We start from the raw sequence: 25937 nt of genomic DNA on the forward strand, positions 1-25937 counted from the left end.
CTGTTTTTTTCTGAAATACAAGGCAAGGTAGGCAGAGAGGGCAGGGAGAATGAGGGGAGAGGTTGGAGGAGCAGAGACTTTGAGAGTGTCCCCTAGGGCTAAGGATGCCGGCAGCCAGGGTGTCAAGGACAATTAGGAAAAGACTGGAGAGGGCTGAAGGAAAGGGTTTCTGGAGGGACAAAGCCAAAAGGCCAAGGGCACATTGCTCTGTGCCTCCAGGTTCGGTGTCCTAGCTCGACCTGCTGAGCTACAACCTGTTTCCAATTCTGCGTTTGACACCAGTTGTTCAAAGTTACACACTCGATGCGGTCAGTGCGCTTTCCCAACATCTTCTCTGCTGTCTCATCAAAGCCATGAATACATATTTTAAATAGTCCTAGCTCACCACTTACTCTCTTTAAAAAAAAAAAATAGAACTGGACAGCCTTGCTCACATGGATATTCAATTACACATTGAGAATCAGCTTAGAATGAGGCATTTGTCCCCAGATGGCCTAAGCCAGCCATCCACAAAGATGCATCTGTGAAATATTAGTTTTGTGTGCTCTTAGTGTTATTTGGATATAGAGCAAGTGGTTCCATAACTGAGTTTCAAGATGGTCTTTCCTGTAGGGATTCCTGGAGCCTATACTACATTAATCTGTACAATGACTCCCCAAGAGACCGGTACAATTTGATGTAGAACACCACTGTTTATAAGTGATTGAAAAAGTGTAAAGGAGAAATCTGTGCAATTAATCAGCCCCACAGTAACCCTGTGGGATGCGCTGTTTTCAGCCATAATTTGTAAACTTATCACAAATCGCCTACTTAAAAAAGTCTTTCAAATCTAAAATAAATGTATCAGCAAGTAAAAAGTATGACAATAACAATGGGGAAAAGGTGAAGACTTTCTTTTCTTTGCTATAAGTCAGAAAATGCAAATATTGAAAGATTTCTTAAATAAATTGAAAATCTTAACATCTTTCATCCTATGCAACACAAAGGATTGAATTGGGTCATTTTGGCCCATTGTGGTCACAGATGTATCTCTGATATATGTAAATGGGATCTTGGACAGCATGTACCTGTGTCTGATTTTCTCATTATTGCAAAACCTTGACCTTAGCTCGCAAATCAATTCCTCGGAGAGTTTCTGAAGCGCGCAGGACCTAGATAAATATCAGCTGCAGGACTGTGTCGAAATACCTCTGAAGGGAGGCCTCCAGTGCTCCCTGCTGTGTGCGGGCGGTTGCCAGGTTGCCAGGCTGCCTGAGGGGGTAGGGCATGGGGAGGGGCCCTGAGGATCTGTATAATGGGTTCTACTGCAGCAGCTGACAGCCCCATACGGGCACGGGAGCGAATCCAGTTATTTTAGCATCCACTCCAAACAACACCCGAAATACCCATCAGCCAGCAATTAGATGACAGCGGGCAGTGTTCTGATAAAAGAGGGATCCAGTGGCCTTGCTGGAATGCTATATCACTCCAATAAATGGTCCTAAACTATTCTTTTGGAATCCTAGTGTTTTAGGGCTGGAAGGAATTCTAACCAACTACTTTCTTCCCCGGACCCTCAGTTAATAAGTGTTAAGTATTAGGGTCAAAAACCATTATGTAACATGCCCTTTTCACATAACTAGAGAGGAGGGTTTCTCAAGGGTTTCTCAACCTGCAGCGTTACAAACGTTTTGAGCTGGATAATTATTGGGGGGGAGGGGGGGTGCTACCCTGTGCTGTATAGGTTTGAATGTCGGTGGCAGCCCCACCCCCTGTTGTGATTCCAAAACATATCTACAAAGTGTCCCCAGCTGAGAACCACCTCTAGACAGACAGCCTGGTCTTCCGAGCTCCAGGCAAAGGGTGCTGCTTTGAGGACAGGGCCGTAGGGGTCAGGTGCCCACCGTCTCATGAATTACACTCATGTATGTGTGCTCTAAGACCAAGGCAGAGCATCAGAGATGGAAGTAGCCAGGACACCAGCCATTACATTCAAAGAAACAGCTGTAGAAAACAATTTGTTGGCCGGCGCTGCGGCTCAACAGGCTGATCCTCCACCTAGTAGTGCCAGCACACTGGGTTCTAGTCCCGGTCCAGACGCCGGATTCTGTCCCGGTTGCCCCTCTTCCAGGCCAGCTCTCTGCTGTGGCCCGGGAGTGCAGTGGAGGATGGCCCAAGTGCTTGGGCCCTGCACCCCATGGGAGACCAGGAGAAGCACCTGGCTCCTGCCTTTGGATCAGCACGGTGCGCCGGCCACGACGGCCATTGGAAGGTGAACCAATGGCAAAAGGAAGACCTTTCTCTCTGTCTGTGTCTGTCTCTCTCACTGTCCACTCTGCCTGTCAAAAAAAAATTTTTTTTGCTTTAAACCTTTCATTGACTCATTAAATGACGTTGACTGAGCCCTTACCTTGCGCCAAACCCTGTTCTGAATCCTTCCCAGGCATTATTGCCTGTGATCTGCACAACAGTCCCGCCAGGTGGCTCCTTATTGTTGCCATTAAACAGGAGAGACGGCTGCAGGTGAGAGACACAGCCAGAGGGAGGAGAGGTGAACTAGGACTGCCAGCTGGGCAAGATGCTTCTCTGCTACGTCCAGTCCCGTCCTCCACCTCTCTCTCCTTTCCTCTGTTCCCTGCAGCTTGCAGGCATCACCCTCAGGGCTTAGCGGGGCCCAGCTGCAGCCGCTTGGAGGCCAGCACCTGTGTGAACCTCGTGTCTCCAGCCGGCTGCTACTGCAACAGGTGCTCATCTGGGACTTCCAGCTTGGGGCCTCCTGGCCGATGCTGTCGCTGTAAGTAACAGAGAACATAAGAGGCAACAGACTTGCTCACAACCCTGATGTTTTCAAGGCCTGCAATGTGATGTGGGCATGTCAAAGGGGAGGGGCCCCGGGGCACTTGACTAAGTTATTCCAACTCAGTAGAGAAAAGCGCTGAAAAGTGTCCGCCGTACTGTATTCATCAGTGGGCACTGGTCAGGTACAGAGCTCTCTTAGGAACCTGCCAGTGACACCCCTAGCAGGGTTCATGCTTCTGGGAGGCTGCAGTCGGTGTTAAAAGGCTGGCCATCCAGTTTTGGCTTTAGGCAGTAGCATGTTCGCCCAATGGCCAGGAAGGCTAAGACAAAGATGACACTGGGTGGATAAGAGGGGACAATGTTGCCACCAAAGGTTTCTCCCATTTCTAGGGGTGATACCCTTCCTGATGCGGGGTTGCAAACAGCCTGTGGACTCCTCTTAGGGGCCACCCGCCAGTGATGGCTTAGAGGGGGCTTCACCACAAGTGGTCGTTCGGTTCTCGTGGCTGTCACGTCTAGGGCCTATAGCTGACTGTTCACAGTGTACACCCTCACCAAAAGGCCTGTTCCCATCATGGAAACATGAAAACCTACAGATGAGTAGGCTTCTCCTTGGAGGGAAGGGAACTTGACTTCTCAAATTCGTCCCAGTGCCATGGCTTCCTCTCTTGGGCACTGCTTGGGCCTGGCTGCCTACCCAGCTCACCTTTTTTCTTTTCTTTAAACAGAGATTGCAAAGTGCCTGAGATGATCAAAGGGATCTATCTACACGGGGTGCAAACATTCTTCCAGGCCCCAGCCCATCAAGCAAGCAGGTGTCATGATTTTTGTCCTAGATGGTTGACTCAGGGGATTCAACTGTTCATCAGGGGCCTCTCCTTTCTTGTCTAGAAAAAAGGAACTCTGACCACCTTGAGATGGTGTTGTGTTTTTTTTTTTTTTTTACAGGCAGAGTGGACAGTGAGAGAGAGAGACAGAGAGAAAGGTCTTCCTTTTGCCATTGGTTCACCCTCCAATGGCCGCCGCGGCCAGAGCGCTGCGGCCGGCGCACCGCACTGATCTGATGGCAGGAGCCAGGAGCCAGGTGCTTTTCCTGGTCTCCCATGGGGTGCAGGGCCCAAGCACCTGGGCCATCCTCCACTGCACTCCCGGGCCACAGCAGAGAGCTGGCCTGGAAGAGGGGCAACCGGGACAGAATCCGGCGCCCCGACCTGGACTAGAACCCGGTGTGCCAGTGCCGCAAGGCAGAGGATTAGCCTAGTGAGCCGCGGCGCCGGCCGGGGTCTTCTATTTTCTTTCTCTTTCTTCCTTTCTTCCTTTCTTCCTTTCTTCCTTTCTTTCTTTCTAATTGAAAGGGTATACCTTGACTCCCAAGAGGAATAGGAGCTTCAGGCATTAAAAGCACATGGGTGGTCGGGTTTCTCTGGGTAAAGGCTGGTGAGGCTCCCGTGCTCACGGAGTCCTGTTTTCTGGATGGCTCGTGAACTGTTAGCTAACATAGACCTGCACGGTCGGCCAGGCTCTGTTCTAAACAGTGGCCGTTTCAGACGGGTTAGTTCTGGGCATGCAGGGTCTGAACTGTCAGTCTCACCACCCCCCTCACCAGTGGCCCCCACCCCAGCGTAGTTCTCCTGGCTTTTACTCAGCATGCCCTGCCATCCGCAAGGCTTGGAGAACACCCTCTGTGACCAGGTAATGGGGCAGTGTCCCTGCCGGGGAGAGGGAGCTGGCCGCCATTGCCATCAGGGCCTGCCCGGCGACTTCGGGTTTCCCAGCAATGCGGGTTGCCCTTGCGATGCGTTTGCTGAACTTTGTGGTCCAGAGACAGGCTCATGCTTTGGTTGGGGAGGCTTTGCTGCCGGGAGAAGCTGAGAACCGTATGGAATTTGGGTGTGCTTTGATCTCTAGGTTTCTAAATTATGTGCTGCTCTCACAAGGAAGGACCACCAGCTAGAGACTCCGCAGTGCTCAAATGTCAGGTAACGGGGAGTGGGAGAGGTGATGGCTCCACCATCTTTCAAAAATCATCTGAGGAGCCTGCAAGCGTCTGAGGAAATCAAAACACATTTGCCTGGCTCATTGCTCTTCATGCTCCTCAATGTGCCACGTAAATCAAGTGGTATTAGGTTAAGTTCAATCACTCTAGTTGAGACTTTCAACAGAGAACAAAAAAATCCTTTTGCAGAGCGAATGAGCGTCCTCTAAAATATTCAGGTTTGAGACTCACACAGGCCCAGAGCACAGCGAGTCCATGTTGGCTAGCCCACGGGTGTTTCCCAGGAACGCCATGTACAAGGGAATTGCTATGACAGGTGCACCGATGGTTACTATGGCAATCCTTCTTCAGGGCAGTCCTGTCATCCTTGCCGGTGTCCAAAAGTTCCCTCAAGCAATCAGTATGTTGCCAGTGCTGTTATCAGAATCCGTGGAGCTCAGAAGTGACCTGCCCTTGTCTGCAAGGTGATGCAGGCATGCGGCACAGGTCTGCATGGGATGTTCCTTCTGTCTTCTGAAATCGGACAGGTTAGCTACCTTGAGCAAATGAGTGGTACAGATGTGTTCATGCTAAGAAGGTACAGTTTGCTAAATTGCTGGTCACTGAACAAAGAAGTTAAATGACTCAAAAGCCAGCAACAATTAAAAAGCCACTCCACTGAGATATAATTGTTTTTAAGTAATGTTCTAGAACACCAACTGACCAAATGGGATCAAGTAAGCTTATTTAAAAGAAAACCATCCCACAATATGTATATGTCATTGGCGGGACATTTGGCATAGTGGTTAACACGCTAGCTGGGATGTTGGCAGAGTGCCTGAGTTTGAGTCCTGGCTCCACTCTGATTCCAGCTTCTTGCTAACGTGTGCCCTGGGAGACGGCAGTAATGGCTTGAGTGGCTCCTGCCACCCACATGGGAGGCCTGGATGGAGTTCCCGGCTCCCAGCCTCAGCCTGGCCTCACCCAGGTCCGTTGCAAGCAAATAGGGAATGAAATAAATATATGTTAAAATACTAATTAGTAATATATAATATATCATTTTACATATGATATTAGCACTTTAAAATGATGTTTCTTGCTATAATTCCAAGTACTCGATTTGATATTCCACAGATATAAATAATATCTTCAGAAGCATAAAGTCCTGAATTACAATGTACAGATGCTGCATAGTTTTTTTAATAAGTTTTTCTTAAAGATTTTATTTATTTATTTATTTGAGAGATAGAGGTAAACAGAGAGAGAGAGAGGTCTTCCATCCGCTGGTTCATTCCCCAGATGGCCGGAGTTGGCTCAATCCAAAGCCAGGAGCTAGGAGCCAAGAGCTTCTTCCAGGTCTCCGACTCAAGTGCTGGGGCCCAAGGACTTGGGCCATCTTCTACTGCTTTCCCAGGCTATAGCAGGGAGCTAGATCAGAAGTGGAGCAGCAGGGACTAGAACCGGTGACCATATGGGATGCTGGTGCCGCAGGCGGAGACAGCCTACCAAGCCACAGCATCAGCCCGCTGCATAAGTCTTAATTCTAAATTTGTAACTGTTGCTAATTCAAAAAATTTCTTTTAAAGAGTGAGCATGAATATATAATTCAAACAAGAAAAACTTACGAAATCTACTTGATTTTTGTTGAACCGAGAAAATAGGGCAATATTATTTTCTTTGATGATAATTTCCACCACAAGAATAATTTACAAGACTGATTTTTTCTGTTTCTCACATCCAAGGTCACACGTGGCCTGTGATCAGTTCTTCCCTCTCCCCTCTCCTCTGTTCTTGCTTTGGCTTGGCTGTATTTTTAGGAACGGAAACAATGTTGGGGCCAGGAGGGCATTTCCAAGTGAGGGGATCCAACATGTGGGGAGTTTGGGCACCTAAAGCCACTGCAGTTGGCAGAGTTGACAGTGTTGGAGAGAAAGACGGGTTGTCCACCCAGAGCTGAGCAGCTAGCTCTCTCAAGGGGCTCATGCAGCAAAAACTGCTCTTGGGGTGGGCCTTTCGCATGGCAGTTACTACACAGGTTGCAATGCTTGCAATCCAGATCAAGTGGGTTCCACGCTTCTAATTCCAGCTTCCTGCTTATGCAGACTCTGGCATGCAGCAGGGGACGGCTCCAGGAGCTGGGTTCCGGCCACCCAAGCGGGGAACCTGGGTTGAGTTCCCGAGTCCCAGCTTGGGCCTGGCATAGTCTCCAGCTGTTTGTGGGCATTTGAATGGGATTCTCTCTCTCTCTCTCTCTCTCTCTCTCAAATAAATAAGATTTATCTGTTAGCTGCTCCCCAACTTCACTTCCTTGCACATCCCTTGGGCTGCTGCTCTTTGGGACTTTCCCTGCGAGGCTGCTTTACTTTAACCAGAGCTCACTTCTAGGATGAGGTGAGAGCCAGGCTGCCCCAGGGAGAGTAGGTCTAAGACTCGCTTTGGGTTCTGGGGCACCCCGGGATCTCCCTGGAAGTCCTGGGCCCACAACTCCACAGGCTGTCAAGAAAGATCAGAATCCATTCCTCACCAGTGACTTTTAAAAAAAAAAATTCATTTTAATTATTTGGTTCACTCCAACAACGGCTGGGGCTGGGCCAGTCCGAAGCCAGGAGCTTCCTCTGGGTCTCCCACGTGGGTGCAGGGGCCCAAGCACTTGAGCCATCTTCCACTGCTTTCCCCCAAATATTAGCAGGGAGCTGGAATGGAAGTGGAGCAGCTGGGACTCGAACCAGCATCCAGATAGGATGACAGTGCCGCAAGCAGCGGCCTCTCGGGCTATGCTACAGAGTGCCAGTCCCTCACCAAACTTTAGCTCTGAATAATCTTTTTGTCCTCTAAATGAATAATAAATAGAACTGAATCTTCTGTTTTCATCTGGAACGCTTTTCCATCCCACGTGTGTGACTTATGATCCCTGGAGGAACCCAGTATTTCTCTATTCCTAACCTCAATCTCTGCCCCTTGCCAGCACTCACACCTCACCCCATTCCCTTTCTCCCCCTACTTGTTTAAAGTGTGGAGCCACTGGTTTCTATGGTGATCTGAGAGTTTCAGGAACACTTTGCCAGCTGTGTCCTTGCAACAACAACGTGGATGTGACTGATCCCGTGTCCTGTAGCCAGGTGACAGGAGAGTGCCTTCAATGTCTCCACAGCACTCAGGGCGCAGCTGCCAGCTCCGCACACCAGGCCACCTCGGCTCAGCCCCCCGTCAGCCCTGCACAAGTCAGTCTGTGTAGCTCCCCGGGCTGTGTGACAGCTCCACAACGTAGTGTCAGCTCTCCCAGCAAAAGCAGCAGCAAACCTGTCGGCAGAAATTAGTGCCCTGCCACTCTGCATGGTCTCAGAGGCAGCCACCAGCTACCGCTTGGTGTTATTAGCTCGCACGTTGTGCCTGCTGCCCTTCATGCTGGTCCTTGTGGATTCCAGGCATCGTTTCTCCAAGCGTGGTCCACAGCGCGTCTGCGCCAGATTCACCTGCCGGTGCTGGTGATGCAGATCCCCAGGCTGTACGTCAGACACACTGAATCTGAATCTCTGGGAGTGAGGCCCAGGAATCAGCATGGCATTGAGCTCATCAAACTGTATAAATATGAGAACCTTTGATGTAGAAGACAAAAGTCTGATTCTATGATAATGATAAAGATAAAGGGAGAGGCCAGCGCTGTGGCATAGTGGGCTAAGCCTCCACCCCTGCACTCTCTATGGGACACCCAGAAGAAGCTCCTGGCTCCTGGCTCCATATCAGCCCAGCTCCAGCCATTGCAACCGTTTGGGGAGTGAAGCGGTAGATGGAAGACCTTTCACTCTGTCTCTCCCTCTCTGTCTATAACTCTGCCTCTCAGTTAAATAAAATCTTTAAAAACAATAAAGGGAATAAACTGTTCATTTTTAGATTTTAAACTTTTTTTAACATTTAATTTATTTGTAAGGCTAAGAGACAAAGAGAGAGAGAGAGAGACATCTCCCTTCTGCTAGTTCATTCTCCAACTGCCCAAAACAGCCAGGACTAGGCCAGGCCAAAACCAGGAGTCTGGAACTCAATCTGTGTCTCACAGGTGAGTGGCAGGGGCCTAAGAACTTGAGCCATCACCTGCAACCTCCTAGGGTGGGCATCAGCAGGAAGCCAGAAGCAGAAGCAAACTTGGGATTCTAACCCTGGCATTCAGAGAAAAGCTATGAGCACCCCAGCCTAATGGCTGCATCCAACGTGCACCCTTTAGGAGATATTTTAACTATTTCAGTTCATCCCTGTTGAGTTAAGCCTTCTTTTCTCAAGTTATTTGAATAAATAGAACTTTGGTGAATGGCATCCTGGTTCCACACCCAATTCCAACTCATTGCTAATGTGCACCTCAGAAGTAGCAGGTGATGGCTCAAATGATGGGGTCCCTGCCACCCACATAGAAGACCTGGATGGAGCTCCCAGCTCCTGAGTTTGGCCTGGCCCAGCCCTAGCTAATGCAGGCATTGGGAAGTAAACCAATGGATCAAAAACCTGCCTGCCCCCCCCCCAACCTTCTGTCTCTAAGCAAATATATTGAATTAACTAATTTAAAGGAACTCTTTGAATGACATGTCATTTGAATAAATGTCTAAAAGGCAAAATATTTGTAAAAATAATAATCAAATGGTTCTACCTGCTTGGATTCTCTGATGAATCCTGCTGTATATATTTCTTTTTCTTTCTTTCTTTTTTTTTTCTTTTCTTTTTTTTTTTTTTTTTTTTTTTTGACAGGCAGAGTGGACAGGGAGAGAGACAGAGAGAAAGGTCTTCCTTTACCGTTGGTTCACCCTCCAATGGCCACTGTGGCCGGTGCGCTGTGACCGGCGCACCGCGCTGATCCAATGGCAGGAGCCAGGTACTTATCCTGGTCTCCCATGGGGTGCAGGGCCCAAGGACTTGGGCCATCCTCCACTGCCTTCCTGGGCCACAACAGAGAGCTGGACAGGAAGAGGAGCGACCAGGACAGAATCTGGTGCCCGGACTGGGACTAGGACCCTGTGTGCCAGCGCTGCAGGCAGAGGATTAGCCTAGTGAGCCGTGGTGCTGGCCTGTATATTATATTTCTTCTTAGAGCCCTTTGGAGAAGTGTTACCTCCAGTCTAAAGAAACTGTTTGCAGTTTGCTGGGTGCCAGTGTTACTGTAGAAATTACCTCTAGGATGGCTTTATTATCCTGCCAGCGTTCTGGTGTGAGCCCCGCTGAGTGTCTCCCTGGCAGGGGAGCTCGCCTCCGTCACCCTGTCACTGGCACATGCCCTTGTCTGCTGAATGTCACGGGTCTGACCTGTGACTGCTGATGCCGATGGAGCCAGGAATCTGGTCCCTGGCAGGGGATGGCAGCCATGCGGCTGTGACCGCATGTCACTGTGGCAAGGTAAGCGACTTGGAAACTCACGAGTACACTAAGAGTTAGAACTGCTGGTGAGACACGGTTTCCGCCGCATAACACATCTTCCCGTGCTATTGCTGAGGAGTGTTTTGAAATGGGATTGGCCTTGTCTGGGGATGCAGTCAGCATTTGTCAAGGAATGAAAACACAGAGGGAGCGGGGACCTCTGGGTTAAGCCTTGTTGACTCCAGTGTTCAGTAGGTGTCTCTCTAACAGGGGAAGTCAGAATTGAAGTTCAGCCAATGCAGATGCCTGCCCTGCCTTGTGTCATTTCATACACAGAGGGCCCAAGAAAAGACCACTCATCAGCATGAAAACAGGTACCTTCAGAGCCCACTATTCAGTTTTTTAAAAATATTTATGTATTTGAAAGTCAGAGTTACACACAGAGAGAGAAGGAGAAATAGAGAGAGAGAGAGACAGAGAGAGAGAGAGAGAGAGAGACTCTTCCATCGGTTGGTTTACTCCCCAGTAGGCCACAATAGCCAGAGCTGCACCGATCCGAAGCCAGGAACTTTTTCCAGGTCTCCCATGTGGGTGCAGGGGCCCAAGGACTTGGGCCATCTTCTACTGCTTTCCCAGGCCACAGCTGAGAGCTGGATCACTGGCCCCTGCCACAATTTAATTTTTTAAAAATGAGTTTTCATTCCTTGTGCTTACCACTTGCTTTACACGTGGGTATGATGTCTTTTTCTGGACCAGACAAGAATAGATCATTTGTAAAGAATGCAGGCCAATCTCCATTGTTTAACATACAATAACACTACTTAACTGAACATATGATTTTTCAGTCAGTAAAAACAATGGGCACAAAAATGTTTTTGATGACTATAACAGTATGGAAAACACTCCTTGTTAATATACTAGGAAATGTTTTTTGTTTGGTTTGGGGACTTTTTTTTTTTGGCTTAATGAATATATTCTTTAGTGAAATTTATACATTAATAGAGATTGGGGGGAAGGATTAAATAATGACAAAAGTCAAATCCACAATACAGTGATCAGGATTTGAACTGCCAATTTAAGAGGCCAGGAGTCTTTCTAATTAGTAAGCAGGGCTCACCTCCAATTTCAACTCTAGTGTTCAACTTACTATTTCAAGGTCAAGTCATATAAGTAAACTCTTGAAGGTAGTTCTTTCTTTTTTTTTTTAAAGATTTATTTTATTTATTTGAAAGAGTTACAGAGAGAGGTAGAGACAGAGAGAAAGGTCTTCCATCTACTGGTTCACTCCCCAGATGGCTGCAACAGCCAGAGATGTGCCGATCTGAAGCCAGGAGCAAGGAGCTTCTTCCGGGTCTCCCATGTGGGTGCAGGGGCCCAAGGACTTGGGCCATCTTCTACTGCTTTCCCAGGCCATAGCAGAGAGCTGGATTGGAAGAGGAGCAGCCAGGACTAGAACTGGCACCAATATGGGATGCCAGCGCTTCAGGCCAGGGCGTTAACCTGCTGAGCCACAGCACCAGCCCCGGTAGTTCTCTCTTTTAAAAAGACATGTTTATTTATTTGAAAGGCAGAGAGATCAAGAGAGACATCTTCCATTTGTTGGTTCACTCCCCAAATGCTCACAACAACCAAGTCTGGGTCAGGTCAGACCCAGGAGCCAGGAACTTCATCCTGATCTCCCACATTGGGTGGCAGGGGCCCCAGTACTCTGGCCATCTCCTTCTGCCTTCCCAGGCACATTAGCAGATGTCTGGATTGGAAGTGGAGCAGCTGGGACTCAAACCAGCCCTCTGATATGAGATGCCAGAGTCACAATCAGAGGCTTAACTTGTGGCACCAAAAGGTGCTGGTAATTCTTACAAAGAGAGAGTATTTTCCCTCCTCTTGGTTTTCTTTCTCTCCAACCCTCCCAGCCAGACAATCATAATATACCCTGTCTTTAAAAATAAAACTATTCTAGAATAGGTGTGTGAGGTTGTAACAGTACAGAGAAAATGTATCCCACATGGAGTTTCCCCTGCTAATAACATCTTACATTTGTATGGTACATTTATCATAATTCATGAACCAATGTCAATTCACTTATCATTAACTTCATAAAGTACTCAGATTTCCTCAGTGTGTACCTAATGTCCTTTTTCTAGTCTAAGACCCCACACCAGAACAAGCCAGATCTCACTGTCGCCTCCTACAGCTCCTCTTGGCTCTGACTGTTTCTCTGCCTTTCCTCCTTTTCCATGGCTTGACAGTTCTGAGGAATATTCTGTAGAATGTCCCTCAGTTCAAGTTCTTCTCATGATCCGACTGAGGTTATGAGTTTGGAGAAGACGACCAGAGAGATAAAGAGCCATCCTCATCACATCGCGTCATGGGTGCATGTCCACATGGCTTAGTGCCCTTGGTGTGAGTCTTAGCGCCTGTTTCAAGGCCTGTGATTGGTTTCTTTTCTTTCTTCCTGTACTGTAGTCCTTGGAAGGAAGTCACTGCCTGGCCCGCGCTGAGGGAGGGAGCCGTGCTGCACCTGCAGGAGGGCCAAGGAGTCTTTGGAATTCTTCTCCACTGAAGATTTGTCCGTTGTCTTCCACATATTCAGTTATGCAGTCATTTATTCTATCAGAATGAACTCATGGAGATTTGTACTAAGCTTTTGGTCACAGTCCAACCCTGTCATTTAAACAAATATTCCACCTTTGCTCAACAGAGCTCTGTTAGTTGACTCATGTGTCCCTTTGATGTACCCCAAGATTGTAGAGCTTTTAACAGCACTTCCTTTCCTCCTGCTACTGCAAAATGCTCCAGATTCATGTATTCCCTGCTGCATTCCTAGACTCAATCATTTCTCCAAGGAGCACTGGTTCCTTTACTGGAGAATGGTATCGCAGAACAAGGCCTGGGCACTGGCTGACCACGCTCATCTTACAGACTCCCCTCGCTCCCCACGCTTGTGGTCTATGGCCATGGCCTAGTCGGCTAGGTCTCCACATTGATGGTGTGGCTTGCTAAAGGTTGTTGACCTCACTGTCTGGCATTCTATTGCTAAGCTTTGTGGGAAGCATTTTTGGGGCAGTACTCAGCAAAGACCACAGTTCAGCCATTGAGACCACAGCAACCTATGAAGCTGAAAATCAGATGGCATTGGTTTAACCAAAGAAAAACTCTTCATGGGTTGGGCATTTGGCCTGATGGTTAAGATGCTGACTGGGATGCCTGCATCTCATATTAGAGTAACTGGGTTCAAGTTCTGGCTCCTCTCATAATAGCAGCTTCCTGAGTATGCACACCCTGGGAGGCGGTGGTGATGGATCAATTAGTTGAACCCCTACTACCCACCCACACAGGAGACCCGGATTGAGTTCCCAGTTCCAAGCTCCAGCCTGGCTCAGCCCAGCCCTGGCTGTTGTGGGCATTTGGGGAGTGAACCTGCAGATGGGGGCTGTCTCACTTGTTCTCTTGCTCTCGCTCTCTGCTTTTCACACACATAAAAATAAAACTTTAAAAAGTTTTCACCATAACAAAATCAGTGAAGCTCATGACAAGGGTGCTTTAGACTGTTTAGTCCTAAGGGATTCCTGAGGGAAGATTGTTCTTTACAATCGACAAACACTTTCATTGGATTTCGGAGACAACGTCGTAGATGTTTCATTCCCAGCTGTTTAAACAACTACTGATAAATGTCTCGATGTCGGCCAGGACGGGGTCCCTAGTGCTTTCCCACAGGGAGATCTAAACACACCACCCAACATTTTCATCAACAGTTTAGAAGCAGTTGGAGAAACACACTTCTCCAATTTGCAGATATTGTAAAGCTGCAAGCTAATATGGTAAACACTGAACAAGAAGCAAGATACACTAACGGTTTGTCACGTAGGCTGCAACAAGAGGTGAACTATTAACGGGGTAAAAAGTAAAGTTTTGCAATTGGGTTTTTAAAACCTCTTGCCTAAATCTAGGTGGGAGTGAAACCTTGGCACCCGCTTGAGTGAAACATGTCTGAGGATTTTTATTGCTGCAAGCTTCCCGTGAGACCTGCCAGCGAGGCTGCAGCTGCTCAGGCTGGAGTAGGTGAGCCAGCCCTGGGCTCAGTGCGGTCATTGTCCCATTGTCCAGCCAGATGGCTCAGGAGCATTATTGTCCTTGCTGGGCACCACATTTTTAAGCACATTTTAAAAATTTTAAATTGACCCAGTCACATTTTTGCATGTTTTTATGGAGTACGGTGTGCTATTGATATCTTGATACCTATAAACAATGTATAATGATTAGACATGATTAATCCACATATTTGTCACCTTAGAAATTTATTATTTTTTGTGTTTAGAACCCTTAAAAGCTCCTCTTATAATTATTTTTAAATATACAATAAATTAGTGTTAATTGTAGATGCCCTACTGTGACGTAGAACATGAGAACTTAATCCTCTATGCAGCTGTATCTTTGTGCCTGGTAACCACTGCTTTCCTATCTTCTCTTCCCCCAGCCCACACCAGGCTCAGGCAACCACCGTTCTACTGAGATCAACTTTCTTAGCTTCCCACATATGTGAGAGAATGTGATATTTGTCTTTCTGCTGAGCACCGCATTTTAAATGTTATCTAGACGAGTGTGCATCTAAAGGAGGACAGCTAGACTAGGGGGTCGAACCAGGCCATTCTGTGTTGCAGGCTTGAAGGGGTTAAGAGCAGTCAGCCTGAAGGACATAAGCAAAGCCAACTCTGGTTGGGAAAGAGACTGTCAAGGGGAAGAGGGAGGCTGTGTGTTTTGTGAAACTCCCCAAGGCAGGACTCCGAACAATGAGAACGAGGGACCCGGAGACAGATTGCATAGCAGTACAAGAAAGCCATGCCCAACAATGGCAGACACTCAGCACCTGGACAGGCCATGGGCCGCAGGCTACCTGCCCATAACTCCTCTATCTGAGCGGAAGCTGGTGGGAACTCCAAAGCCAGTAGAAGCTTGTTCGTCCTGTCCCTTTCTGAAGCCAGCTACTTCTTCCCTGGAGGCTTTTATTTCTGACGCGCTGAAACAGATTTTTGTCAAGTGTAACCTGATTGCTTTTGTATTTCCTCCCGTTAATTTTCCAACCTCTTCAGATTTTGGAAAAACTCATCAAGAGTGTGGTTGGGAGGATATTGGAAAATTCATATCCTTCTCCCAAAAACATAGTTAAAAGAACTGTCTTTGACTGTTTAGTTCTAAACCACACAAAAATTCGTTTTGTTGAGTAGAACACTAGAGTTACCATAGAGGGAAGGAATGTGGCCTGTTTCCCATTGTGTGTTTTGTTTTCGTTTACATCTCTGTGTTTGGGGCCACCTGTCCCTGAACAGCTGGAAGCAGGCGGTATAGTCAAGCATGCAAAGCCAAAACACATTAACTCCTGATCCCCGCTATTGGGGAGGGGCCGGTTTGCTGGCCGTGGGAATCATCCTTCGTCCGCCTTTGCACAGCTGTATGTTCTAAATCACCAAGCAGAAAATGTTCTCCAGGAAAACGCATGATTTTCTTTAGACCGTAAAGCTTCTCAAGTCCTCACCCGTGACTGTTCCCACAGGTAACAGGCCAGTGTCCATGCAAATCAAGCTATGGTGGGACATGCAGCTGTGAGTACAGGGGAAACATTATGGTGATCCACTGGGACAGTGCATTCATAAGTATTGGGAATTTCGAGAACACATCAGTCAGCTGGCCTTACCTCAGGCCTGCTGGGAATCCACTGAATTTTAAGTTCCTTTGGGGTTGCTTGGACTTAATTAGAAACTTCCTAAAGTTACATTCTAGTTTAGAAAGTCACATTTTCATCAACCTGTAAAATGATCTTTATCCTATATTAAAACTTTTGGATTATAGAACATTGGCCTATATTAAAATCTGCAGCCTGTAATAAAATTCCTCCAAGTGCAGCAGACCTGGAAGGTCAAGGCTTCCTTATCGTCCACATGCCGTTTGGTTGCATGTCGAGGAAAATTGATGTCTCTGGATCCACCTGGGAGATGCCTCATGGGACGCCAGAGAGAAGAGGTCTCCTCAAAGCCACTCTCAGAACCCTTGTTCAGTCACTCACTTGTGTGACAGATACTCAGAGAATGCCTATTAGGTACTCCAGATAGTGAACCAGCAAGGCAGGGCCCCTGTCCCCTCAGAGTTTATGTTCCAATGCCTTTCACGCCAGGCGTGAGCAGTAGCATTGAGAGCCGCTGAATCAGAGAGAACTTTCCACACTGATGGAAATGTTCTGTACTGACTGTCCAGGGCAGGACCACTTGCCACCTGTAACTGTTGAACACTTGAAATGTGGGACAAAATTCGTTAATTCTTTCAACATAAAATAACTACTTGTGGCCGGTGGCTACCCTATTGGACAGGGCAAATTTCAAGTGTGGGCTGGTTCTAGGAGGCAGGAGTTTGAAATCTCCATTTAAAGTCAGTCTCCAAAAGAAATCAATCTAAAGGGTTAGATGTGACAGGCTGATCATCGTGGTCACCCCTACATAGCCAGGCATGATACTTCTTTCTTTGTCTCCACTCCTTTATAAATGTGCTTTTGCGGTAAGGTATATATATAGTCCCTAACACTCAGGTGGGAGACCTGGTTGGGTTCTGGGTTCATAGCCCAGGCCCAGCTGTTGCAGGCTTTGGGAGTGAACCAGCTAATGGAAGTTCTGTTTCTTCTGTCTTCTCTCTTGCTCCTTTCTCCCCACCCTCTGTTACACTACCTTCCAAAAAATGAAAATAAATACATAGATAAATTTTTGAAAGACAGATGAAGTTTAGCTCTTGGAAAATCTCTTAGTATCTTTTCCTGTGTGCCTGTAATATTTCAATACTCCTATTTCATTTTAAAAAACTTTCATTTCTTAGAGTGATGCAATAGAGGAAACATCACCCACGGTCAGCTCAGGCCACAGATCCTGCTAAGGTCCTGGGGAAGAGGAACCCTGGCCTGCAGCTGGTGCGGTGACACAATGCCGCCCCCAAGGACTTACTGCGGAGGCCTCTGGGCCAAAGCCAGATACACAGAAGTGGTATCTCACTGAGGATTCTGCTGTGTTAATCAGGATTTATTTGTAACTGGTATTGTTTGTGTGATTATTTGTGTTCAAGCTGTCAAATGAATTTTTATTTATTTCCTTATATTTTATCTATTTATGAGGCAGAGAAACAGAGAAAGCAAGAGTACTGCTATCCATTGGTTCTTCCCTAATTGTCCACAATGGCCCAGCCAAGGCCAAAGCTGGAAGCCAGGAGCTCAATACAGGTCTCCCATATGAGTGACAGGAACCTAATTACTTGAGCCATCATGGCTACCTCCCAGGGTCTGCATTAGCAGGAAGCTGAAGTCAGGAGTTGATTCCTTATCTCGTCTGTTGTGAATACTGCTGCTATGTATGTAGGAATGCAGTGCTGGCATCCCACATGGGCACCGGTTGGCGTCCCAGCTGCTTCACTTCCAGTCCAGCTCTTTGCTGTGGCCTGGGAAAGCAGCGGAAGATGGCCCAAGTGCTTGGGCCCCTGCACCCATGTGGGAGACCTGGAAGAAGCTCCTGGCTTCAGATCAGCTTATCTCTGGTCATTGCCACCATTTGGGGAGTAAAACAGGAGATGGAAGACCTCTGTCTCTCTCTCTGTAACTCTGTCAAATAAATAAAATAAATCTTTAAAAAAAAAAAGATTTATTTTATTTATTTGAGAGGTAGTTACAGACAGTGAGAGGGAGAGACAGAAAGAATCTTCCATCTGCTGGTTCACTCCCCAAATGGCCACAAAAGCTGGGGTTGGGCTGGTTCCAAGCCAGGAGCCAGGAGCTTCTTCCAGGTCTCCCATGTGGGTGCAAGGGCCTAAGCACTTGGACCATCTTCCGCTGCTTTTCCCAGGTACATTATCAGGGAGCTAGATCAGAAGTGGAGCCGCTGGGACATGAACTGGTGCCTGTATGGGACGCCTGCATCAAGCAGTAGCTTAACCCACTATGCCACCACACTGGTACTTGTTTCAGGTCTTACTTTCAAGTCTTTGATCCACTTTGAGTTGAATTTTGTATAGAGAGGTAGGGCCGTGTGGTGTATGTATGTATGTGTGTTTGGAGCTGGGGCCTGGGAGAGGGGATATTTCAAATTTCAGTCTTTTGTATGTGGTTATCTATTTTTCCCAGCACCATTTACCGAAGAGACTGTCTCCTCTCCAGGATGTGTCTTTAGCTCATTTGTCACAGATACATTGAATGTTGATACATGAATTGATTTCTGGGGATTCTGTTCTGTTCCATGGTTCTGTGTGACTGTTTTATGCCAATACTGTGCTATTTTGGTTACAGTAACTCCATAATACAATAACTTTATAATACATCTTAAAATTAGATTTAATCTTTTTGTTCAAGATTGCTTTGGCTGTTCAAAGTCTGTTATGGATTTGAACAAGATTTGGTTCCCCAAACTCATACATACCTCAAAGTCTTACGTTGGTGGTTAATGGATTAATGATTGATGAACCAGGGGTGGGGGCTTGATCCACTTGTGGTGTCTGAAGGTGGAGCTTGGGGAAGTGATTTGATTGGATTAGATTGCTGCGGTAAAGCCTCAGGATGGGATCACGACAGCTTTAGAAAGACCACACGACAGTCATCAAATTTGTGCTCCTTTTGTCTCCATGTTTTCTGGATCTCTTTTTGATTTTCCCCTCTACGCGTATTCACCATGGCCAGCTGTATCGGACACCACACTAATGAGACTGCCTGATCTTGGACTGGGACTCTCCAAACCATGAGCTGAAGTAAGCCTCTTCCTCTCTAAGAAGCTCCTCCTAAGATTTTTACTTATAGTTTAAAAACAAAAATGCTGGGGCTGGCATTGTGGTGCAGTGGGCAGAGCTGCCACCTTCAGTGCCAGAATCCCATATGGGCACCCATTTGTATCCTAGTTGCTCTACTACCAATCCAGCCCCCTGCTGATGGCCTGGGAAGGGCAGCAAAAGATGCCCCAAGTGCTTGGGCCCTTGCTACCCATGTGGGAGACCCAGATGAAGCTATTGGCTCTTGGCTTCAGCCTGGTCCAGCCCTGGCCATCTCAGGGAATGAACCAATGGATGGAAGATCTTGATCTCTCTCTTCCTCTCTCTCTCTCTCTGTTTGACTTTCAAATAAATAAATCTTAAAAAACAAAGCAAAAAAAATGCTGACTGCTATAGAAATTTGGTACCAGAAGCACAGTCATTCCTATTAAATCTATCTAAAAATGTGGAGGAGCCTTTGGAACTGATTTATTGGAAAACATTGGAGGAGTTTGAAGGCCCAAGCTGGGGAAAGCCTCAAATGCAGTAAGCAGAGCATTATGGGCAATGTTGGTAAGGGCTAAGACCAGATGCTGGTAGAAATGTGGACAGTGAAGGCCAATGTTGATAATGCCTTGGATGTAAATGTGAATTCTGTTGGGAGTCAGTCCAAAGGCCAGCCTTGTTTCCTGGCAGCAAAGAACCTGGCTGAACTGCATCCCTGTCCTGAGATTTTGTGTGGCAGGCTGAGCTTAAAGATGGGCTGGTTTTTTTGGATGGGGGGGATTCCAATGCAATGAAGCATTCAAGCCACAGCATGGGTGTGATTGGCTGCTGTCAGTAATTTTTACAGTGAGAATCTGGAGCAGAGCAAAGCATGGAAGAACAGAAAGATTAAGAAAATTCACAGCCTGGCCAAGGAAATAAGGATAAGAAAGCTTGTTTAGGCCAGCGCCGTGGCTCAATAGGCTAATCCTCCACCTAGCGGCACCGGCACACCGGGTTCTAGTCCCGGTCAGGGCGCCGGATTCTTTCCCAGTTGCCCCTCTTCCAGTCCAGCTCTCTGCTATGGCCCAGGAAGGCAGTGGAGGATGGCCCAAGTGCTTGGGCCCTGCACCCCATGGGAGACCAGGAGAAGCAACTGGCTCCTGCCATCGGATCAGCGCGGTGCGCCGGCCGCAGCGCGCCGGCCGCGGCGGCCATTGGAGGGTGAACCAACGGCAAAGGGAAGACCTTTCCCTCTGTCTCTCTCTCTCACTATCCACTCTGCCTGTCAAAAAAAAAAAAAAAAAAAAAAAAGAAGAAAGAAAGAAAGCAAGCAAGCAAGCAAGCTTGTTTAGGCCGGTGCCACGGCACAATAGGCTAATCCTCCGCCTTGTGGCTCCGGCACACGGGGTTCTAGTCCCGGTCACGGCACTGGATTCTTTCCCAGTTGCCCCTCTTCCAGGCCAGCTCTCTGCTGTGGCCTGGGAGTGCAGTGGAGGATGGCCCAAGTGCTTGGGCCCTGCACCCCATGGGAGACCAGGAGAAGCACCTGGCTCCCAGCTTCGGATCAGCGCGGTGTGCCGGCTGCAGCGGCCATTGGAGGGTGAACCAACAGTAAAGGAAGACTCTTCTCTCTGTCTCTCTCTCACTGTCCACTCTGCCTGTTAAAAATAAAAAAAAGCTTGTTTAGACGAGGAAAGCGATGTGGAGAAATTAGAAATTAGGTATTGCTAGAGAAATTAGAACACATAAAAGGGAACCAAGTATTATGCGCAAAAGAATGGAAGAAAGAGCCTAAGACATCTCAGAGACCTTTGCCCCTCATTCACAGGCCCATCAGAGGCCTAGAAGTGTAGATTTTCTTTGAAGATCTCCCGGCAAAGAATCCTTGCACCTGCTTGCTCAGGTCCAGTTTTGGAGTACTGTTAAATCCATCAGACATCAGACTAATGGGGTCCCCTGATTTTGAACTGTGAGCCTCCAAACTATGAACCAGAATAGACCTTTCTTCCTCAGCTATCTCAGTTGTACTGATGAAAAGCTGAATTTTAGCCTATTTTTCTAGTTCTGTGAAGAATGTCATTGGTATTGTGATAAGGATTGCATTGAATCTGTAAATCTCTATGAGTAAGAAGAACATTTTAACAATACTCTTCTAATTCATGAACATGACAGGTCTTTCCAATTTGTGTCATGTTCAATTTCTTTCAACCGTGTTTTATAATTTTCATTGTGGAGCTCTTTCACATCCTTGGATAAATTTATTCCAATTTTTTTGGTAGCCGTTGTGAATGGGATTGCTCTTATAATTTTGTTCTCAAAAAGTTCTTTATTGGTGTACAGGAATCCTACTGATTTTTGTGTGTTGATTTTGCACACTATAATTTTGCTGAATTTATTTACCAATTCTAATGGTCTCTTGGTGGAGTCTAAGTTTCTCTCTGTTTGGAATCATGTCCTCTGCAAACAGTGATAGTTGGACTTCTTTGCTATTTGTAGGCCTTCTTTTCCTTTCTCGTGGCTAATTGCTCTAAAACTCCAGCACTCTATCGAGTAAGAGAGGCAACATTGAAAGCCTCATCTGGTTCCTGACCTGAGAGGAAATGCTTTCAGCAGTTTTCCATTCGTAAGATATAAGCTATGACTTTGTCATATACATCCTTTATCATGTTTAGGTATGTTTCTTCTGAACCTTATTTGTTCAATGTCTTCTAAAGAATGGATATGTAATGTTATGAAATGCTTTTCTGCATCTATGAGGTGATTATATGATTTTTTATCCTTTTTTCTGTTGACGTAGTGAATTACATTGACTGATTTGCATATGTTGAACCATCCCAGCATCTTTAGGATACATCCAACTTGGTCAGTCTGAATGAACTTTTTGAGGTGTTGTTGAATTTAATTTGCAATATTCTGTTGAGAATGGTTACATCTATGGGATATTAATCTATAATTGCTTTTTTGTCTTGTCCTTGTTTGGTCTGGGATCAAATGATGTCCTTATAGAATGAGTTTGGAAGGATTCCCTGTCTTTCAGTTTTTTGCAATGGGTTCAGAAGGATTGGTGTTCTTAAAAGTTTGGTAGAATTCCACACTGAAGTCATTAGTTCTGACCCTTCTTTTCTGAGATGCATTTTATTGCTGATTGACTCTCATTACTCACTCTTGGTACGCTCTGGTTTTCTATGCCTCCATGGTTCCATTTTAATATGAGATGTACCTGTTTCTTCTAATTACCCAACCTTTTGATGTATTACTATTTGTAGTAGTCCCTAATGATATTTTGTGTTTCTGTGGTATCAGTTATAATATAGCCTTTCTCATCTCTGATTTTATTCAATTGAGTCTTTTTTCCTGTTTATCCAACTAAAGGTTTATCAGTTTTTGTAATTTTTCCAAAAAAACAATTCTTTGTTTAATCTTTTGAATTATTTTCTTAGTTTCTATCTCATTTAGTTCTCTAATTTGTATTATTTCTTTTCTTCTACTGGCTTTAGGTTTAGTTTGTTGTTTTTCTTGGGCCCTGAGATACACTGTTAGGTTATTTATTTGACAGCTTTTTCCTTTTTGAATGTTGGCACTTATTGCTAGAAACTTCACTCTTACACTGTTTTGCTGCACCCCATAAGCTTTGGTTTGCTGTGTTTGCATTTCCATTCAAGGATTTTTAAAACTTCCCTTTTGATTTCTTAAACAATCCATTTTTCATTCAGGGCCGTGTTGCTCAGTCTCCATGTATTTGTTTAATTTCTAAAGTTTCTTTTGTTGTTGATTTTGAATTTTACTGCATTGTGGTCAGAAAAGACATATGATGTGATTTCAGTATTTTTGAGTTGATTACGATTGCTTCATGGTGTAATTTACAATCTATCCTTGAGATGTTCCAAGTGCTGATGAAAAGAATGTGTATCCTGCAGCTGCTGGATGGAATGTGCTTTAAATGTCTGCTGGATCCATTTGGTCTGTAGTGTTAATAGTGTTAACTCTGCTGTTTCTTTTATTTTATTTTATTTTATTTGGTTTAGATCTGTCCATTGATAGAAGTGGGGTTGTGTTGGAGCTTACCTTTTTAAATCTAATAATGTTTGTTTTCTAAAACTGGATGCTCCAGCATTCAGCACATATACATTTACAATAACTGTATCTTCTTGATCATTACCTAGTAACCATCTGTTTCTTCCTGCAGTTTGTGTCTTAAAGCTTGTTTTTTCCCTAATATCAATGTCTCCACTCCTACTTGCTTTTGGCTTCCATTAGAGTGAAATATCTTTTTGTATCCTTTCACTTTCAGTCTGTGTGCGCCTTTACTGATGAAATGAGTTTCTTTTGGGCAGTGTTTTATTGAGTCTTGCTTTTCTATCCATTCACTTGGTCTGTATCCTTTAATTGAGGAATTTACTCCATTTACTTTCAAGTTTATTATTGAAGTTTTAGTTGGTCCTGTCATTTTTCCTTTAAAATTTCGAATAGTTTGAATACCTTTGTTCTTTTAAAAAAATTATTTATTTATTTGAAAGTCAGAGTTACACAGAGAGAGGAGAGGCAGAGAGAGAGGTCCTCATTGGATGGTTCATACCCTAATTGGCCACAACAGCCAGAGCTGCACTGATCTGAAGCCAGGAGCCAGGAGCTTCTTCTGGGTCTCCCACATGGGGACAGGGGCCCAAGGACATGGGCCATCTTCTACTGCTTTCCTAGGTCATAGTAGAGAGCTGGACCGGAAGTGGAGCAGCTGGGGCTAGAACTGGCTCCCATATGGCACTTCAGGCCAGGGCGTTAACCTGCTGCACCACAGTGCCGGCCCTGAATACCTTTGTTCTTTTTCTCATGGGTTTTATACTGCCGTACATTTTCATATACATTCACATATACATTTCACACATTGGAAGTTATCCGTGTTTCTGTGTGTAGGACGTCTTCAAGTATCACTTGTAAAGCTGGTCTGGTAGGGATGAATTCCTTCAGTTTTTGCTCATCTTGGAAAATCTCTGATTATGCTTCATATGTTAAAGATAGGCTTCCTGAGTAAAGCACTCTGGCTTGGCAGGTTTTTTTTTTTCTTTCAGAATGTGGAATATATCTTCTCATTCCCTCCTGGGCTGTAAGATTTCTATTGAAAAAAATAGAATTTAATGAGGATTCCCTTAAAATAAGTAATCTGGTGCTTTTCTCTTGCAAATTTTAGAATTCCCTTTTTTTTATGTTGTACTTTTGCAAGTTTGAAAACAATGTTTCTTGGTGAGGTTCTTTCATGTCTACCTTGGCTCCTGTGGGCTTCCTGTGCTTGGATGTCCACACTTTCCTCTACATTATGGAACTGGGTAGGTTTTCTATACCACTCTTCTTTTCTATTCTTTTAGGGACTACAAAAAGTTGAATATTGATTTATTTAGTCGTGTCCCAGAGATGAGAAAACTGTCTTCATTTCTTTTAATTCTTTTTCTTCTTTTTTTAAAGATTTTATTTATTTGCAAGGTAGAGTTACAGATAAAGAGAGAAACAGAGAGAAAGTCTTACATCCGCTGGTTCACTCCCCAAATGGCCTCAGTGGGGAATGATCTGAAGCCAGCAGCTTCTTCAGGGTCTCCCATATGGGTGCAGGGGCCCAAGCACCTGGGCATCTTCCACTGCTTTCCCAGACCATAGCAGAGAGCTGGATCCGAAGTGGAGCAGCCGGGACTCAAACCAGAGCCCATATGGGATGGCAGCCTTTGCTAGGCAAAGACTTGGCCAACTACGCTACAGCACTGGCCCCATGTTATTGAGCTTTCAACTGTATTTATTTGGATCCAGTATATTGAGCTCTTCATCTCTAAGATTTTTGTTTGATTCTTTTTCAAGATCTATTTCGTTTTGCTTAATTTCACATTTGTGTCATGTATTTGACTTCGTTTTCTCTCTGAATATCCTTACAACTATTCTTTTGAATTCCCTAGGAGACATTTCATCAATCTCCCTTTCTTTGCAGTCTGAGATCAAAGCATTATGAAGTTCCTTTTTCAGGTGTCATGTTGCCTTGCTTTTCATGCTTCTTGTGTCCCTACATTAATTTTTGTCCATCTGGAAGGCTTGATGGTTCTGTCACTTTCTGAAACATGGCTTCCATGGATTGAGAGCCTTTTCCTTTCATTGCATCCTCTAGCATCACTTTGGTAGGTTACTTTGTCTTCAGTTCTGTTGGTTGCCAAAGTGTAGCCTCTTCTGCTATAGTGGCTAGTAGCATTGGCAGGGGTCTGGGGCACTCCTGGGGCCCAGAGTTTGTTCAGATCCCTAGCATGCAGTCCAGTTGCTGTCCATGTGAAGTGCAGAAGCCACATCATGCTGGTGCTGGGATGAGCAGGCTGTGTAGACCCCCATGCTGATGCCAATGGGAGGGCCCAAAGTCGTGGGACCAGCTGGGATGAATGAGTACCCAGAGCACCAGTTACCATCTGTATCAGACCCCAAAGCCGTAGGACCTACATACAGACCCCCCCCCCCAGCCACTGCCCATGCAAGCCCAAAGCTGCAGAAATTGCATGGCACCATGAGCAGGACGGGCACCTGCTCAGTCCTTAACCCAGTCCTGAGCACTGGTGGACACACTGAGCTGGGCTGGGGTCATAGGATCCCTGACTGGGAGGCCTGGTGTGACTGGGTCCTTGCTGCAACAACCATGGCACTGGGCAGCAGGGGGAGAGGAAGGAGTTGGGAGAGGAAGAGCCCACACTTGAGAGAGCAGGTGCCCAACCCCTAGGGTCCTAGGGCAGAACCCCCTGCTGCTCTTCATACCTCTGCTGCAGAGCACTGCATAGGCTTGGGTGCTGCAGTCACTGTTGCCCTGCTGGGTCCTTTTGGATCCAAGAGGCTGCAGTACCGCTTTCTGGTATGGGGGGACATGTGTGGGGCTGCAGGAGTGGGGATATGCAGGGGCCTCTGTCCTCTAGAGCCGAGTGGAGCGCCACGGTGACTCCTTTCTCAAGATGATGCCACAGAACGGTAGCTCTGGCGGTTGTGGGGGACAGAATGTGGCTTCCTCCTCTGAATCAAAGTAGTTGACCATGAGATCTGTAGGCATCTCTCCCTTCCTGGGCTTTGGCTCTGCAGGTAAACAACA

At 46.2% G+C, this 25937-nt stretch overlaps 1 pseudogene; it reads left to right on the top strand.

The window, feature by feature from the left end:
• Positions 1-25937, top strand: part of LOC103348724 (laminin subunit beta-4-like) — a 144303-nt pseudogene that overhangs the window by 86442 nt on the left and 31924 nt on the right.

This window comes from Oryctolagus cuniculus, chromosome 3, assembly GCF_964237555.1.
Source record: "Oryctolagus cuniculus chromosome 3, mOryCun1.1, whole genome shotgun sequence".
NCBI classification, from domain to species: domain Eukaryota; kingdom Metazoa; phylum Chordata; class Mammalia; order Lagomorpha; family Leporidae; genus Oryctolagus; species Oryctolagus cuniculus.